This window comes from Gambusia affinis, linkage group LG14 (genome assembly GCF_019740435.1).
Source record: "Gambusia affinis linkage group LG14, SWU_Gaff_1.0, whole genome shotgun sequence".
Lineage (NCBI taxonomy): Eukaryota > Metazoa > Chordata > Actinopteri > Cyprinodontiformes > Poeciliidae > Gambusia > Gambusia affinis.
In genome coordinates, this window is record NC_057881.1 from 21,749,712 (window position 1) to 21,767,882 (window position 18,171).

At 40.5% G+C, this 18,171-nt stretch overlaps 1 protein-coding gene and 1 long non-coding RNA gene across 2 annotated transcripts in view; both read right to left on the minus strand.

Moving 5' to 3' along the window:
* The window catches only part of LOC122843333, a 705,002-nt gene that overhangs the window by 181,574 nt on the left and 505,257 nt on the right, over positions 1 to 18,171 (minus strand). The gene's annotated exons all lie outside the window — the stretch shown is intronic.
* LOC122843345 overlaps positions 1 to 18,171 on the minus strand; it is a 79,256-nt gene that overhangs the window by 7,197 nt on the left and 53,888 nt on the right. The gene's annotated exons all lie outside the window — the stretch shown is intronic.

Consider the following 18,171-nt stretch of genomic DNA (forward strand, 5'->3'; position numbering starts at 1 on the left):
TTTGTGAAATTGACCAATTTCAATACGGCCAAAAAAAACGACCACATCCTAGCACCAAAACTGCTTATCAAAAGTTGATTTTTTTCAAAAATGGGTGTGTTTCCATTAGGCAGGTTTATTTTCAAAATCTCAAGTTGTGCAATCACACGGTAAAAGGAAACGCAGGTAGTGCCAAGACCTCAAAATCGATGTTCCGTTCAGTGTAGCACAGCTTGATCAAAGAGGAATTCATTTGTATATCTTTTCGTCTCAAAGGTATCCAACGACATGCTTTCACACAAGTGCAACAGAAAAAGCAACAGGCCAAAGGAAGCTAACAGAACCTGAACAAATCATATGTCTCTAAAAGTTTCTTTCCTTTTAGTTCCTGCTTTCTAAGCTGCCAACAAGTCAGACCTTATGTAACACATGACATTTACAGCAAGGTCCATTCCCCGTCTACTTGTCTGTCTCGCTCACACTTTTTTTTTTTCCTTGTCTTTACCTCAGACTCTCTCCTCCCCTCTGCTTCTCCTTTTTTTTTTTGTTCAGACTGACTCGCTGACATTTAATTAGCCGCTGAGTGGAGGATGCCTCGCCGCATCAGCCCTGTAGTGTGGGTGACCTTTTCCGAGTGGGTCACTCATCTACCTTTAGCGCGCCGCCCTAGCATCGCCGATCGCACACGCACGGTCATTACTTGCTCGGCGTCAAAGAGCAAGCAACGCGGCGAGTTGAAACGAGCCGCCAAGCAAACGGCCGTTTGGCAGGAAGTTGGAGACGTCTTGTACAAAGTCCAGCTGACGCGAGAGGAAGTGTTTGACGGTCCGCGTGTTCCGACATCGCGATTCATTAACAGAGGTCTGATTTGTTGTTGTGACGACACTCTTTCAGTAGGTTGCATCACTTTCATCAGCCACCTGAAGAGGAGACCAACAACAGATATCCTTTCATCTTAAAATGCACATGAAAGCGCATACACCTGCATGTAAAGTCAAAGCCAATCAGAAGTGAACCCCCTCGCTGACCGTCAACGGCCCTCCCCCCCCGTGTCTGCCTCGGCTCCGGAGCAACTGTGTAAACCACAACCCAGTAACGTCAGCTGCCAGACACCTCCTATCAGGAGCGGTTTGGATGCTTTTTAATCCCTTCTCTAAAGAAGTCTTTTCTGTCAAAGCAGAGGAACGTGACCCCAATACTAAAAGTAGGAAAAAAACAGTAGTGTGAAAGCTACGGTGGACGGATCCAGCACGAGGGTCTGGCAGAGAGAGACAACCCAACTGGCCCCCGATGTCTGTGTTGGGCTGCAGCCCAGGCGGTCTGGGTTTTTTTCTCTCTCTGGACTTAGAGTTTGGAGGTGTGGCCTGCATAGAGACACATAATGGAGGATGAAAGGATTCGGATCGTTGATGTAACCATGGATCAGCACAAGCAGAAACATGGGACTGTTGTCTACTTACGAAAATGATGGCAACAAAAATGAAAATAGGCAACAAATTAACAAATGGATAGGTTATAAGAACTTCATCTTTAGGTAAAAATTTGTGATATAATTATGTTTGTGTTGCCAGTACAATCAAGGAGTTCCTTACTGACAGAATATAATCAAATTCTACTCAGTGACTTTGAGTTGATGGTATTTAAGATGCAGCTAATAAATACTCATAGTTTTATAAAATGAACATAACAATATATAATATACACAAAGTGTAATATTTATTTTGTAAATATTAATTTAGCTCAGTTAGACTTTTCAATGAGGATGAGTGGGTGAGATTCTCAGAGTGTATTGGCCTGAGATAATAAGGCCATTATTAACTTGTTATAATAATGGCCTTATAATTTTATAAAGCCATTATGACATAATGGCTTTATATAGGTTCGTGTCATGCCATTATATATATATGTACATATATATTTAAAATAAAAGGACAACAGTAATACATTTACATGTGGGTAAATGTATTAGTGGGTACAACATGTACTTATTTTAAATGAATGCATTTTAAATTCAGCTAGATTAAATTATTTTCACCTTCTCTAGATGGCAAGAAATACTGAGCTGCCGAAATGTGATTGGCTATATTGCTATTTGTTCAGGTGTATCTTATTGACTTCTCCACGAACCTCCATCAACCCTTTGACCAAAGTAGCTTTTAGAATACTTTCTTGGCAGAATATTTGGGTTGAAAGCCAAAAGCTAGTGTACGTCCTAACTCAGGCGTTAATTCAACAAATTCATGTCAATTCTACAAAGTTTTCCACAACAGAAAAGATAAGAGAGCTGGTCAAAGATGTCAAATTGATTAGAGCGGCTTTAAGCTCAACAACAAAGGCCACCGGTCTGATTGATTGTCTCGCATCAGCCACACAAACCAACAAGTGTCTCATCGGAAAACGCTGCCAGACATGTTCCTCTGTGGCCTCATGGCCCTGAAATGGAGAACAGAGTGCTGAGAGCCATCATTATTGTCCCTTCATCATTATGCCACCGGCATCATGAGGACCATATGTCATTTCACTCCTTAACTCTTCCAGGAGCCAGTGGAGCTCAGCCCAGAGCACTCCATCATCTTCTCTGATTCAGAATTGAATCCATTTTTCTAAAAACTCATCTGTGCGGCAGTAATCGTATCCAGCTTTGTTCAGTAGATGGTCTACACATCCTTATGCTACCAGTCAGAGAGTGGGATTAATCCAAGCCATCATTACTTCATTACCCATATAACCTTTCTCAATAGTGCAGCATGTCACTGTAAAAATATTTCAGGTGTGGATATAAGCTTAAAACTTAGCGTGCTCACCCCTCAGGTTGTTAGGATGACACATTTTCCAAGATGGCTGCCGTTTTTTGAGCGTTTTAAACCGGTTATTGCAGACTTTCATGACATGGATGAACTTCGTGTCACGTCACGTGTTTTCATCTTTGGTCCTTCTGGTCAGACAACAGACATCAAACTAATAATATGTAGCAAAATCAGAAACTGAGGACTTTGCTGTTCATGAGTCTCGCATCCGTTGTCAACTGGAAGGAAATGAGGCAAACTGAGACAGTCGTCTAAATGGTTAGCATTAGCTTTCACAAATATTTTGCGATTAATGGTTTAGAGTTAGCTTGCACTAATTTGTTGTGTGTTCAGAGTTAGCTTCTGCACATTTTATGTTTAACAGTTTAGGATTCATTTCTGCTAATTTTCTATGTGTTTAGTGGTTTAGTCTTAGCTTCTGCAGATGTTGTATATTTAGGGATTTAGTGTTAGGTTGATTTGACACCAAAAATTATTTTCCATGAACAAACAAAATCAAAAACCTCTCAGTAAATATGATTTCTATGGTAACAATTATGTATGAATTGATATCAAAGGTATTGAAATTTAGTAAAACAAACCAAAAAAAAGAATTTTTAAAAAAAAATGACTATGCCATCTTGATTCCTTTTCAGTGGCTAACAATTTTGTTGTTTTTTGTGTTTGTTTGTTTTTTACAAAAACGATCTTCCGACAACATCTGTACCAGGTTATGTTCTGGTATCCGCATATGAAAAGATTTTGCTGAAATATTCATTTATTGGCTACACTTCGAGTTTAACCCTCAGCCAGAAAACTGCAGTGAAGCCTGTATTTAAACACTCGAGACACTGTTGCTGCAGCCAAGCTGCCAGCTAATGATTGTAAACAGCTGCAGCAGCGAGGGCCATCACTGGCTTGTACTAGACTGTCTGCATCTCCTGTGGCGTCCGAAGCAGAAAAATGTGACCAGGGCAGCCGTGGACAACAGCTCAGCCATTTCTTTTTTCACAACAGATGACACCATTAGGTCAGAACAGATTGTCTTTCCATCACTTCTCCACTCGTCTTGGTTCAGTCGGTATCAGACCAGGCTGTTACACAGACGTGCCGCGGCCCCTCGGTGCCTCATTTAGCAGCTCGATTGAGGAGAGAGCTGGGTAAATGAACAATCTGTCACCATGGTAAATATACCATCATGTAAGGAAAAAAGGAACCGTTTACATTTAATTATTGAAACGCCACAGCGGTGGAAGACTTTTCCATTTTTGCAGCGAATACAGCGAGATGGGGAAGAAGCCGACATTACCGGAGTGCTGCTCTGGCAACTCTGAGGTGAATGAATATAACACGGTCAAATATAATTTACGCACTTTGCCCTACCAGTCATTCATTCATCAACCTATCTTTTTCACAGATTCTGACCAGATAGCCAACAATCTGCAGCCCCGAAACATGAACTGGAGACTTCAAGAGGCCAATTGTTTTTGTTTTGGCTCTAGAGGTGCACCGATCTGATTAATATCTGTATCGGTCCCGATATTGAAAAACATCCTAGATCGGATATCGGTGACAATGTGCCTGATCCGTCAGGGCGGATCTATTCAGTTTAATTCTACATTTTGTGCTCTGGGCGACATCATAACTTTATTATTAATTTTATATTATAGTTAGAATTCCTAACAATTCCAAACCATTTGAAGGAAGTTTTATTACATTTTATTTTTTTGTTTCAGTTTCTTTATTATAAATAATAAATATAAAATAAATAAATATGAATGTAATATAAATTTACATTACATTGGCTTATTATACCATCTAACTGTATTGAATGAAAAAATTAAAGTTGTTTTGTTTTTACATGTTGACCAGGCTTGTGAAGCTATTGGCGTATTTAAGTGTGCTGTACCGGTGCAGTTACAAAATATGTTTGAAATCCAGTACATTTGTGTTTTTGTTCAATAAAAGAAACATTTTAAGTCAATTCAGCTGGTTTTTTTGTATCGGATCGGTATCGGCCTCCGGTATATCGGTATCAGTATTGGCAGTGAAAAAAGTGAATCGATGCATCAATAGTCCTTTCTGAAGTGTACGCCATCTCTCACCTGCTCTGCTAATCTACTGCATCAACAGAGAGGAAATATGAACGCTAACGTTGCTTCATCTTTCAGATTCCTAAATATTCCCCTACGCATTTGCCTGTTCGTGTTCGTAGCCTCGTAAACACCACGCCTTCACGTTTAAAAGACGAACAGGGACAGCGCTGTAATGTGATGGTGCATTCCCTCGGCTGTTTTTCACGTCGAGCAATAACTGCGGTGACAGCAAACTGAGGGGAAGTATTCTCCCTTTTCCATCTAAAAGGACAGTTAGGCGTCCTGGTTAACGACACCGGGCGATCCCTTCGAGCTGAAGAGTTTCACTAACATCTCACAGGTCTGCACTCCTCAGGTGTCCTTGAGCCATTCAAGGAGATTTTGTGGGCTCCAGGGACCCTCCTATAAAGCAGACTCTGACCTCTAATCTCCAAGAGGTGGGAGGGAAACTGAAATTTCCCCAGGGATCAACAAAGAATTACATCCTCATTATTATTTCATCCAAAAAAAGAAAAAAAAACAAAATTGTGGATGAAGCCTGACATCGGAGGAAGTTTTAAACATTTCCCTATTTACCTTTAGCCAAATGCAAAAACAGCACAGCCTGAGGCATGACACAAACCTATTAAGAATTTAAAACCCTTGGAAATAATAATAGAGTAGGACAAAATTATAATCTGGTTCAAGATATTTTTCTCTTAGGAAAAAAAAAAGCACAACTGTCCTTGCGGACATGTTTTAATCTGCTTTGCTTCTGAATAAATAAGCACATATCACAAACGTTCTCTTACGTTTTCCTTTACTGCCAAAAAAAACTTTATATCTTAAGGTATATTGGCATATTATGCTTTGCTGTGTTTTTTTTTTCTTAGTACACAGGATTTCTCTGTGCTGTCCAAAACAACCCCTAAAAAACAAAGTGCTGCTCTTCTAAAACGAAGCTCAAGCCTCTCGCTATTGAAACAGCGGCCAAGTGGAGTCCATTGCAACTCAATTAGCATCAAGTTTGAACTGTCCATGGCAAACACAAATATGGTAACAGAAAATGGTGACTGCAGAGAAAACCAGTGACAACGCATCTCATTAAAAATGTTGGCTCTTAAATCAAATCTTTTTTTTTTTTTTTTTTGCTCTTGTTCACTCCATCGATTGTCCAAAAGAGTTTCAGCAGCTTTGTGCTTTTCTTTTCTTTTTCTTTTTAAATTTCTGGCGCTGGTTTTCGTTGCTGCATTAATTTAATCTTATTTAGCTTGTGTCTGCAAAGCTGCAGATTTGCTTTTGTGGCTATAAGTGAAAAAGAAAATTAATCACCCAATTTGGAGTTGTGCTTTGGATCTTATGCTCTGTGTTTTGGAATGTGCCAGCTCTCTCTATTCCAGCCACAAACGTCTCATGAAGCTTACTAGAGTTTTTTTTTTTTTTTCTGCTTCTTAATGCACTCTGCTGAAGGCTCTAGAAGTATGTGGTTACATCGAAATAAATGTTTTTATGGCTTAGTTTTACGCCCTGACATCTTCCAACATCAAATCAAATCTCTCTTCCACTGTGTGTTAGAACAAGATTTTGTCTGGTACATTTCAGTTTTTAATGAGTCCTGGACATGATGGCCAGTGCTTTAAAATTAATGTCCCATACATGTATTTTTAATGGTTTTATTTTGAAATAAGAAAGTTTTCGGTTTCTCTAGGTCTGTTAATAGCCAGACTCCTTAAGACAGATTCTGATGAATTTAATCTTGGTTAATCTGGATACTGACAACTTTCAGAGTGTCTTGAGCCATTTATTGTGATTTGGCTAGGGACCTCCAAACAGCAAAAGAATGAATTAATATAAACTGAAATTTCCCTCAGGGATTACATTTTGTTCTGAATTAAGTCCTCATTTTATATAAAGGTCCAAAATTCTTCTAGAACACAATTCATGTGCCCCAAAATGAAGCTGGAGTCTTAAAGGAACTGATTTCCAGTTTTCTTTAATGTTCACAATGCAATCAACACAGCTGGAAAAAGAATTTTTGCAGAATTAACAGATGTTAATATTGTAACAATGTGCAAAAGCAGAGTATCTAAACCTGGGTGAATACTTGGCAGTTCACCCTTAGCCATTTTTACGGGTTCAGATGTTTTACAGTAATGGCTCTACCAGCTTTGCATCTCAATAGGAACATTTATGCCTGTTCCTTTGGAGAGTAGTTGAAGCTCAGGCTAACTTGACGTAGAGCATTTGCGAACATCAACTTTCAACACATGAATTTCCTTTGATCCCAACCATGACATTGGAGTTGTGGCTTCACGTTTAGGGTTGTTGTTCTTCAAGAAGAAACATTCTCACTCCACCCCATTTATAAGTCTTTTATGCCTCTAACAGGGTTTTCCCGATGAATCCCCAAAATCCCCGCAGCATGATTCGGCCACTACCTTGTTTAATAGTGGGCATTCACCTCACAAGCTCACCTTCTATCACGTTTCTTGAGTTCCTACGCTGCAGTCCTGATTTGTCTCATTTGTGTAATTAACACTGTTGAGTGTTTATTTATTTCAGGTCAGATCATAAAACTACTCGTCTCCATTGTGAATTTAATGAGGACTCTGGGATTGGTAACACGTCGTCTCACCACAGTTCAGCTCACAGTGACACCAAGGCACCTGCAAGCGTCCGGAAGGGGAAGCAACAGTCAGGCAATGCAAACATGTTTTCTGTCTCTGACTGGTGTTTTCATTGTTTAGCTATTCTGGTAGTTTGTTGCCGTAATAAGGCATTGATATTCAACTCTAAACACTTTTAAAATCTTAACGGGACTCAGGTGTTTTTTGTCAGATGCACTCAGTTGGACTCAGTTACTAAATGCGTCATGTATTTCCATGTACCATGTGCTTTCCAATGATCTTACACCTGTTTTTATCATATATACATGTGTTGTTTCTTGTGGTTTCTCTGTTTTTCAGGCAGTCTTCCAGGGTGTCGACTTGTTTCCTCTCTATGCTTCTTCCTCTCCTCTGCTCCTCTCTTGTTCGTTCCCTCTAAGCATTTCCCGCCACCAGTTTCATATGAAAATATCCAGTAGAGCACAAAGTTGCAATGCTCCTCTTGTGAAAGTCAATCTGTTGACTTTCACCTTGGCACTCTGACAACAACTGAGAGAGCTGCGCTGCCGGACACGACGCGCCAAGAGAAAATGGATAAATATGTCTGGTCTAGGAATGCTCAGTAACAAAGACGCTGTGCTTCCCGTCTGGCCCAGATGGGTCGCTAAAGCTTCTGCTGGGTGTTTACGGGAAAAGCTGCCGAGCTCCCACAGCGTTTGGCCTTGGGGGCGATGGGGTCTGGGTCAGAGAACTCTCCCTCACAATGCAACTGGCTGCTGTTTTGGCCTTTTAAAACACCTCACTACAAGTTCCTGCACAACCTTCTGCCCCTTGTTAAAAGGCTTCCTTCCACCTATTCAATGCAAAACCACAAACTCTTACCAAACACTTTGCTCTAGTTTCTAGTGCAAATATCTTAGTACACTTGAAATGAGAAAGAAAAGAGAAAAAAAACAACAACTATCTGACAAGCAACTTTTCTGCAAGAAATCGAAGCATGTTTTAAGTCAATAATTCCTTAATATTGATTTAAAAAGGAACTAGTTCCACTGGCAGATTATTTCACTAATAACATGACCAACATGTCTTCTTCTAAGTGAAAATCTGGCAGTGGAACTATTGCCAGATTCCTACTATTATTACTAAAAGAAAAACTGCTACTTTTTCACCAGTATTGAATAAATATTGATTTAAAACAAGCTCAATATACTGTATGTTGCTGAAAGGTTCCCTGTAAGTTAGCACATTTGAAATGAGACGAAACTAAGATATTTGCACTAGAAACTAGAGCAAAACTACTTAAGATTTTGTGGTTATGCAGAGTGGGATGTGCTGTATTCAAATCAGAATATTTTTGTGCAACAAAAGCACAAATAATTTCGTTAAGTGTTTATTGAAATGGAGACACAAGATGAGACCAAACTCATGTTTCCCTCCTTTCGTACTCCAGACCTGGGAATCGCTTCAACCGAACTCCGTGCTTTAAGAACCCTGCAGGAGTCAGAGCTCTGACTATATGTGTTGCAGCTAGTCATGTCAGCTGCAGCGCTTCTGCTTGAAGGACATAAATTAGGTTCAAGAGTGAAAGACGAAGTCTGTTACAACTTTCGTCCCCATTACCAAACCCGACTACAGCTGCAGTATGGAACCCAGAGAGAAAGAGCTTAATTAGGCCGGAGCAGAAGTAGAAAGTGAACTAACCTCATGCAGGTATGTGCGTATGAGCAATTTCCCCCCGATCCCTCCTTACGCTCTCCAAGGAACACTCTCTGGTGATTCGCTGTTCCAAAGGAAGCCTCCAAAATGGTGGCTCAGGAGTCGCAGTTTCTCCCCCCCCCCTCCCCACACACACACACCCCCAGAGATCCGAGGTTCTCTCTAGACGGCATCGCCGAAAACAAGAGGAAGTTGTGTGTGTGGCGCCGCGCTCCCTTTATTTTCCTAGTTTTTTTTCCCCTCTCTGATCTGATCTGATGTGAAATCACAAATTGGCCCCTAGCCGCTGCCCCCAGAGTACATAACAGAACTCATTAAAGAAAGGAGGGTTATTAAAAAGTGATGGAGCGAGGGAGGACTCTGACAACAACAAAAAATAAATAAATAAAAAAATAAAACGGATTCGAGTTTATAAAAGGAGGCTGAGGAAGCTCCAGAGAGGAACTCACATCCGGGGGGAAAACAAAAAAAAAAAAAAAAAGTCGTTGAGAGAGCTGGTGACAAGAGGAGCTATTCCCTCTCAGGGAAACGACTTCTGCAGGCACACGAGAGTCGTACAGGTCTTACACGTGGGCCGATATTTACTTTTCCAACAGATTACAACATGGAATAGAACATCTTTCCCACCGGCTATGTTTACGTGCCCTACATATGAGGCTGTAGCACAGACAATACACCAAATGCACAGGAAGACAGTTGGGTGCAGAGTGAACTCCACGTCCTCCTTAAATCCCAACAATCTGCAGAGAGCCCCCTTAAGGTCTTGGCTAAAAATACAACATGCATTACTGCTCACTTTAGATAAAAGCATTTGTTAAATGACCGCACCATAATGACTCCACTCCTCAGGGGGAAGTCTCTTTGTGTGAAGCGGCAGCAGGAGATGGTTGGTACTCTGCTTCGACTCTGTTTATTTATAATTAATCTGCTGCGACTCCAAACGCATGAATAAAAATCGAGCGTCTCTCAGAGGGTTGAGAGCAAATGTCAACGTCAGAGGGGACGAGCGGAGGCTGAAGGAACGTCAGAGGGGACGAGCGGAGGCTGAAGGAATCCCACCGAGGTGCGAAGAATGGAGGCGTCTCGATCCTTCTTGACCGGGCAGAGACTTTTGTCCACACAGGTTTGAATATAAACCCTCTCCTTCCAGATTTATTCCAATTATTTCATTTATATTCTATTCTATTCTATTTTTTTTATCCAAGCCAACTTTACAATGACGAAAAATAATCGCAAACCACAGAGAAGACGACAACAGGAAGTAGTTGGAAGATGATGGGGCAGCTTCTTTGCTAATGACTGAACAAACATTTGCATGTGTGGTTTTTGGAAACGCATTGATGGCAAAATTGTCCTTTTTTTACATTAGCAGAATATTGACAACATTTTGTATACATTTGTAATATTTCTTTGTTCACCGTTCGTATGGCATACCACTGATTGGTGTGTCTTGTTAGTGTTGCCATATCTTTCTGTTGTCATTTCTGTATTATTGGAAAATTTGACAATAAAATGTTTAATAAAAGACTCCAAAATAATTGGAATACATCTGTAAGGAGACACAAACTCTGACTGTGGCTCAAAAAGTGAAGAATGCATAATTTGGACTGGCCTAATCAAAGACTTGACAAATCTCACTGGTGTGATGTGGCATGGCCTGAAACAGGCTGGTCATTAAGGTACAACAGTTTAGCAAAGAGTGGAGCAAACAAAGATCTGAAACACCATTTATCAGATGTTATCTGAAAACTACTTTTTGTACTCGATGGAGTTGTCTTTTATTTTTGTAACAGTCTGAAAGATTCATGTGTGACCCAATAAATCTGTAGGAAGCCGGATCCTTTTTCCTTCACCGCACTGCATCCACAAACAGACGAGATCAGCAACATGGCTGTGGGGTCGTCCGTGTAGGAAAAGGTGTGGCTGTCTGACACTTTATAGCTGGGTGTAAAAATGGAGCCAGTGACCTGAGGCAGCTGCAGACAAAAGAGGAGAAGAGGGGCCCTTCTTCCTCACTCCGTCTCCACGGACAAGTGAAATGGAGAAAATCACGACAGAGGGAGGATGGATGAGTCAGTGATGCCTGTTGGCATTTCTGTTCTCGAGCGAGTCATTGCGGAGAGCAACAGACAATATCTGGGGAGACAATAACCTGTGGCCCGCAGCAGCCCACCTGTGCGCCACAGCAGACACCGAACCACCACCTCTACTCCGCCGCTTCTTTATGAGCACCACATGCAAACTAAAAGCGGAAGCAAGGAAAACTCGGAAAACAAGAAAAAGAAGTCTAGCTCAGAAAAAGAAGGAAAACAACAGAAAAGTAGAGCTCTGCAGAAACTATTCATCAATCCAGCTGGAGCGTTTTAAATCATTAAAATGTATGGCACTTTAGGTGCTAAATTAGCCTGCTAAAAACCAGCCCCTTGTTCTACGCTTCACTACATACACAGGGTCTGGAACTTCGGCCATCGAGAAACAATTGCTTCCTGGAGGCGTTGAAGTTTTAAACTTTACCCAATAACTAATGTTGGTCCATTAGAAATTGAACAAACGTCTGATTGCAAGCGCTATGAAGCTTAGCAGAAATTTCCTGCGCTGTAAACAATCATCCTCCAGTGTGAAGAGAGAAGAGCTGATCTGAACAAGATGGTTGTTGATCTTAACTCCATATTTGGAGGCGTGGCCAACGCGGCCTGAACGACTCTGATCACTTCCTCCGCCTGTTAAGCCTACAGGCCAAACCTGAGGAACATTTTCTTCTACAAAGCAAAGCAATCTGCAAGCATCTTCCCTCTCATCTCTTTGCATAAAATAATATTATATATGACCTTTGATGGAAAGTACAACATCTGGCTCTCAACAAAAGCATTAGCTTGAATGCTATCATAACAAAATAACAGCAGAATTTCACACAAGGTGGGACTAGATTATAATGCATCGTCTCTCCCAGTGATGGAGGCCCAACGGTGTGGCAGATGATTTCTCATCAACATTGTGTCTATGATGCTTCTGTTACAGTTCTCTATTCAAGTCACAAACAAAATGACTGAGAAGCATTTATGACATACATCACCGTACATCCATAAATGAATAAAATGAGTCAAGTGAACTAAACCTATTGTCATGATGCAGTCTGGTTGGGTTGCAGTGTGAACCCTTTCCGTATAAGTTAGAAATTGGTACAAGAAAGAAGATATTTGCAAAAGAAAAGAATAAAATAACATGTATTATTTCTATTTTATTGTTTATCTGAGTCCAAACAATCTTTATGTTGAAAAATGACCAGATTCTTTCTGCCACGTCCATCTAAAACTAAATCCTGACTTATGTCAAGATGCTCATTTCTGTTGCTTTACCTTTTGATATTTTACTGCTTAAAAACTCCTCAGAAGGCAACAATGTGAGTAAAATGCAAGTGTCTCTCAAAAGTTCACTGGGAAAAGGGAAAAGACGGAAGGAGAGCCCACGGCTTCCAAGAAAAAGAAAAACGCATTAAACAGACAATATGAGGTGCCCTACAGAAAATATGGATTTAAAGCAACAGGTGATTTCAATACGCCAAGCCTGCGCTGAAAAATATGTTGCGACCGGCTTTCTAATGATGCAACGAAGCTTTCAAAACTGTTTGGTCACTCAAAGACCAATCACCCTGCCCTGAGAAAAAAGCCTTTTGAGTATTTGGAAAAAAAATTAAATAAAAAAGGCCGTGCTGAGGTGGCGTAGGGGGCCTTGAGTCCTCGATGTGGCCGTCGCGGGTTCGATTCCCGGACCCGACCGACATTTGCTGCATGTCTTCCCCCCTCTCCTTCCTGTCAGCCTACTGTCATATAAGGGACACTAGAGCCCACAGAAGACGCCCTGGTGGGGAGAAAATAAATAAAATAAAATAAATAAAAAAACAAAAAAAAAAATGTGTGAACAAGAAGGACAGAAGCAATTACTTCTGGAGAAGACATGACAGAAAACTCTGAGAATGCCACAGCAGCACTGAAAACATTTCTGACATGGTGTCTGTGTGAAGCGAGGTTGTCTGCAGTGACAGCAACTACGACAAAATCGCCGAGCAGACTGGACACGAGCAACACACTTCGGGTGTCAATGTCTCCCATTAGCCCCGGATGGGACAGTCTCGTTACACGACACAGGACTCCCACCGAACCACCGTTGTTATAGGGAGTTGTATTTGTCATGATGTAACTAACTTTAAAGTTCGGCTTAAACATCACAACATTTAACCAGATGCCTTTAGGGGGAAGAGAGTAGGTCACTCATGTTACGTTGTTGGCGCAATGTTACGAAGACGCCGATAGTAAAGTAATGAGTTCAGATCCGATTTACATTCGTTATTGCTGGTTGTGTAATTTTTGTTGTTGTTTTTTGGCCTTTCAACAGATTTGCACATTTCTTGGATACTCATCCATCCACCCATCCATCGTCTATATCTGCCTTTCCTTTATGTGTCACGGAAAAGCGGGTGACTATCTCCAACGATCATTGGAGTTCTCCTACAACTTATTGAGAGGCGGTTACGGGTTGCACCGTAGCAGCTGGTCTGTGAAAATATTGTCTCTTGGCAGAAGGTAAAGAGCATTTCATTAGTTTTTCATGTTACAACATACATCAAGTCTAAACTGCACTGATTTTGTCAGGAACGGATGTGGCTGTGTCTCACTACAGATAATTCAGAGACCAAATGTCAACACCTATCACACATTCAACAGCAACACGGAGAACTTGGCAAGAAAGTCGCTGATTCCCTGATAGCTACGTTTGGTAGCTATCTAGGTCAGTGTTCAGTCTCCATGGCAACCAACTGCTTTTCTGGCCTATGGGTGGTGGTAGTCTACACTGCTTCCATCACCAGTTTTAACTCAGCTGTCCACCAGAGCGTCAGGATATAAGTTTCACCCAACAGTGTCAAGTGGACAGAAGGACGCCATCGCTCATGCTAGCATCGCACGTCTCATGTCAGTCTGTATACACGGACCATGCTGTTGTTCAGGGGGATAAATATTCGAATAACAGGATCAATCAGCTCTTTTTTTTCTTTTTGGTTCCAACAGACTCCGCAGTAAGGCTTTGCCCCTGCACTCTGTTGATAGCAAAACAAAGAGCAAAGTCTTGTCATTTTTCACACCGCAAAACCCATAATTTCTCACTCTCACAAATGAGTGCCATGTAACTAGTTCATTAAAGCCAACCCTGTCTTAATCATCACTCCCTGTTCCCTGCCATGCTGAGCTCGGCGTCTCCACGGAGTGAAAAGCTCACTGCATAGACACCCGCATCAACACCAGACTAATTAACGAGCTGGCTAAGCAGACTGAATTAATGAAGATCTTGACACAGGGACTCCTCAAGACACACTCAGTATCAGGTAATAAAGCAGGACTAAAGAAAGTGCTCCGCTGTTATTCTGGAGCTGGTGCTCTCACTACTGGTAGGCCAGAGCTGATTTGTCTTTCTTAAATTTGTCTGTTAAACTTTTAGCAAGTGTAAATAAAAACACTGAAGGGTTTTGCTTTCCGTACATAGACAAAATATATTTTAACGTTTAATGAAGCAATGGGCGTCTGACGGATCTCTTCGTGGACGAGGATTTAAATGACCGTTTAAATGCCGCGTTTCCCCTCAGACGTGACTTCGCTGTTTGACAGCATTTAACAGCCTTTACAAATGTGTGCAAAACTTTGTCCATATTCTGCTGATGTCCAAAAAAACATGATTTCGCAATTGCGGTGTTTCCATTAAGTGAGAAGCGCAATTAAGGTGAATAAGTCACTAAAAAACATGCTGCACCATGGTTCTCCTACAACTTACCGGTATTGTGTTCTTCTTCGTGGTTTATGTCAGTGGCAACATCGTTGATCGTGCGACTCTTGTGATGCAACAAAGGTTTCCCTGTTGCAGTTTTGCTAATTAAACCAATGTTGATACAGCCAAAAAAGAAACAAAAAAAAACCTGATCCTAGCTCCAAAACTTTTACTTTTAAAATGTCAAATTCTGAAATTATGTGGCCAATGGAAATGCAACAATATTTTTGCCAGTGGTAGAGTTTCTTAACATTGGTTCTTTGGTTTTTAACAGCTACTGTTTTTATTTCCTTGCGCCAAATGAAAAAAAAACTTGCTGCTCCGTAAATATCCAAAGGAAATAGTTTAGTCTTCACAGTCCCTGCTGCAAATTTACAATAATGAGAAATTTAGGAGTGTCCGCTGCAAGTACTGCCAGTTTCAGACCCAGGTCACATCGGCTCAGAGCGCTTTGACTTGGTCAGTCCTCATAATCTTAAAAGCACCCTGGCTTAAACTTTACCTTTTAAACATTTACCCACATATTTCAGCAAATCTTTCAGATCTACCTCCATTTCTCCCAGAAATGTATGCGTAGCTGTGGGGGGCTTGGAACCCGCTGATAACTGCTGGCTGTTCTAGTCTGTAATATTTTTACACATGACAGACAGAGAACAACAGATACGGCAAGAGCTGCTGAACATACCGAACAAAGTTTCCAGATGTTCGATGTCACAAATAAACTCGTTCTTTTTCATTATTTTCCACTATTAGAGTGTTAATTTTTTGTTTATCATTGGGAAAGGATATAAACTAGTAGTAAAAAATAAATAAATTGAACTATATTGATCACTCTGCCCCTTTCTATATCATGATGTTGCAGCTTTCATCTGTTTGTACATTCTCAGGTAAAGGAGCGGTATGTCCATTTTTACCTGCCTTGAGGAGATTCGTATTCAACAAATGGTGATTGTAGATGATTGTCTGTCCTCTGTCTTGCACTAGTAGTAAATGTTACTTTGAACAGCCTTCTCCACACAAACTTCTTGCCTTCTCTGAGTGTTTTCTAAAAGGATGGAGTCAACACTATTGGCTATAGTGGACTCCCAGGCTTGATGCCACCATGTCAGCTGTCACAACCCACATGACAGCTGACTTCTATAATGGAATAGTAAAGCCCAAAATCATTGATACCGTCGGGAGATTTAGATTTAAAGTAAGTTTTCCGAGACTCAATAAAGAGTCCACAGATGGGTTTATATCATTATTTAATGGAATCAGGTCAATTTCAAAAATGAATTTTTTGAGAAAGTTTTGGCATTAGGATACGGTGGGGGTTTTGTTGGCCGTAATGAAATTGACTTATTTCACAAAACTCCAACAGGAGATGCTAATTTTTGCATCACTCGAGTCACATGGTCAGCAACCGGATGCTGCCACAAAGAAGAAGGAAGTAGATGGCGAGGAATGACATCATGTAGACAAACGTATTCACCCGTGATTTTAATTGCGCCTCTTATTTAATGGAAACACTGACCAAACTATTGACCACATTTTGAGCACATTTGTAATGGAAACGCAGCTCATGGCTCCTTTGGTTCCACTTAGCTTTCTGAAAGCTCACAGGCCAGGCGACATCCTCAACTTGACTTGTAATTCACTAACAACCATAGCAGACTTTTAGCAGGGCTTGTCTTTGCTGCTTCAAGGTAAGAATGTGTTGTGAAACTAACTACTATCTTCCTAATTTCTTCTGGCTTTATCAGGATTGGAGGATATGGTATTTTAGACTCATGCCTGGTCAACATGGCAAGATTTTAAAAATTTCAGCCGATTGTCAAAACCTGTGAGATCACAGGCAAAGATAAAGAATAATGAAATTATTGATACAGGTTTGATTTAAAGTAAGCAGGAGCAACCACAGGTTGGGAATTTAGAAATTCATTTCATTTATCATTTTTGAGACAAATTTTGCGTTAGAATTCTGATCTTTGTTGACTATAAAGTCCAGCGTTCACAAAACTCCAACAAGATGCTAATTTTGCATCACTTGTTAATGTTTGTTTGTTCAACGAGGACATCAATAAACACCAATAAATTTGAAAGCATGATTAAAATTATTGTCCAGTTTAGTGATAGAGATCACACTTCGTCACTTTTATCGATACCACAATAGCGCCACAAAATATTGATTAAAAGTTTAAGTCCATATCGCTCAAACCACACACCAACTGATTTCATCCACCAACACTGAAGGAAGGAATCTAGATGGCAAATGACATCTCGATGAGCGTGACTTCAGATTCACAAACATGATTTTACATGGGACATCTCAAAATGACAAGGACCAGCCCAAACTAGCAGGAACTAGCACATTTGTGTTTTCATTACAAAGCTTTGCTGGTGACCACTGACTGACTATCTGCTGATAAAAAAAGACTCAAGCAGGGATTGAGGAAATTCAAGCAGAATACTCATAAATTAATATGTAGGCTAATGTATTCTGGTCATCACACATGAATTAACAGTAATGAGCTAAATTCAGTTTTATTGCTGATTACAGTTTATGTTTCATCAGGGATGCTCAGAATATCCTGCCTACAGATACAGTGCCTTGCTATATATATATATATATATATATATATATATATATATATATATATATATATATATACTATCTTCCTAATTTCTTCTGGCTTTATCAGGATTGGAGGAGCCTAAACAGACCCAAAATTAATGTAAAAAGGATATGGTATTTTAGACTCATGCCTGGTCAACATGGCAAGATTTTAAAAATTTCAGCCGATTGTCAAAACCTGTGAGATCACAGGCAATGATAAAGAATAATAGGTATAACAGGTTTGGTTGCACGGCAGGAGCAACTACGGTTGGGAATTTAGCGTATCGTTTATCATTTATCATGATAAATTTCGTATAAGAATTCTGATCTACCATTACGACTATAAAGTCCAGCGTTTAAAATATCGCTCAAACCACACACCAACTGATTTCATCCACCAACACTGAAGGGGGAATCTCGCAAAATCTCTCGATGCCAAACGTGACTTCAGAGGAGACAAACATGGCCGACATGGGACATCTCAAAATGACAAAGGACCAGCCCAACTAGCAGGAACTAGCATAGTTGTGTTTTCATTGCAAAGCTTTGCTTGAGTGACCAGCTGACTGACTATCTGCTGATAGGGGGTAAAAAAA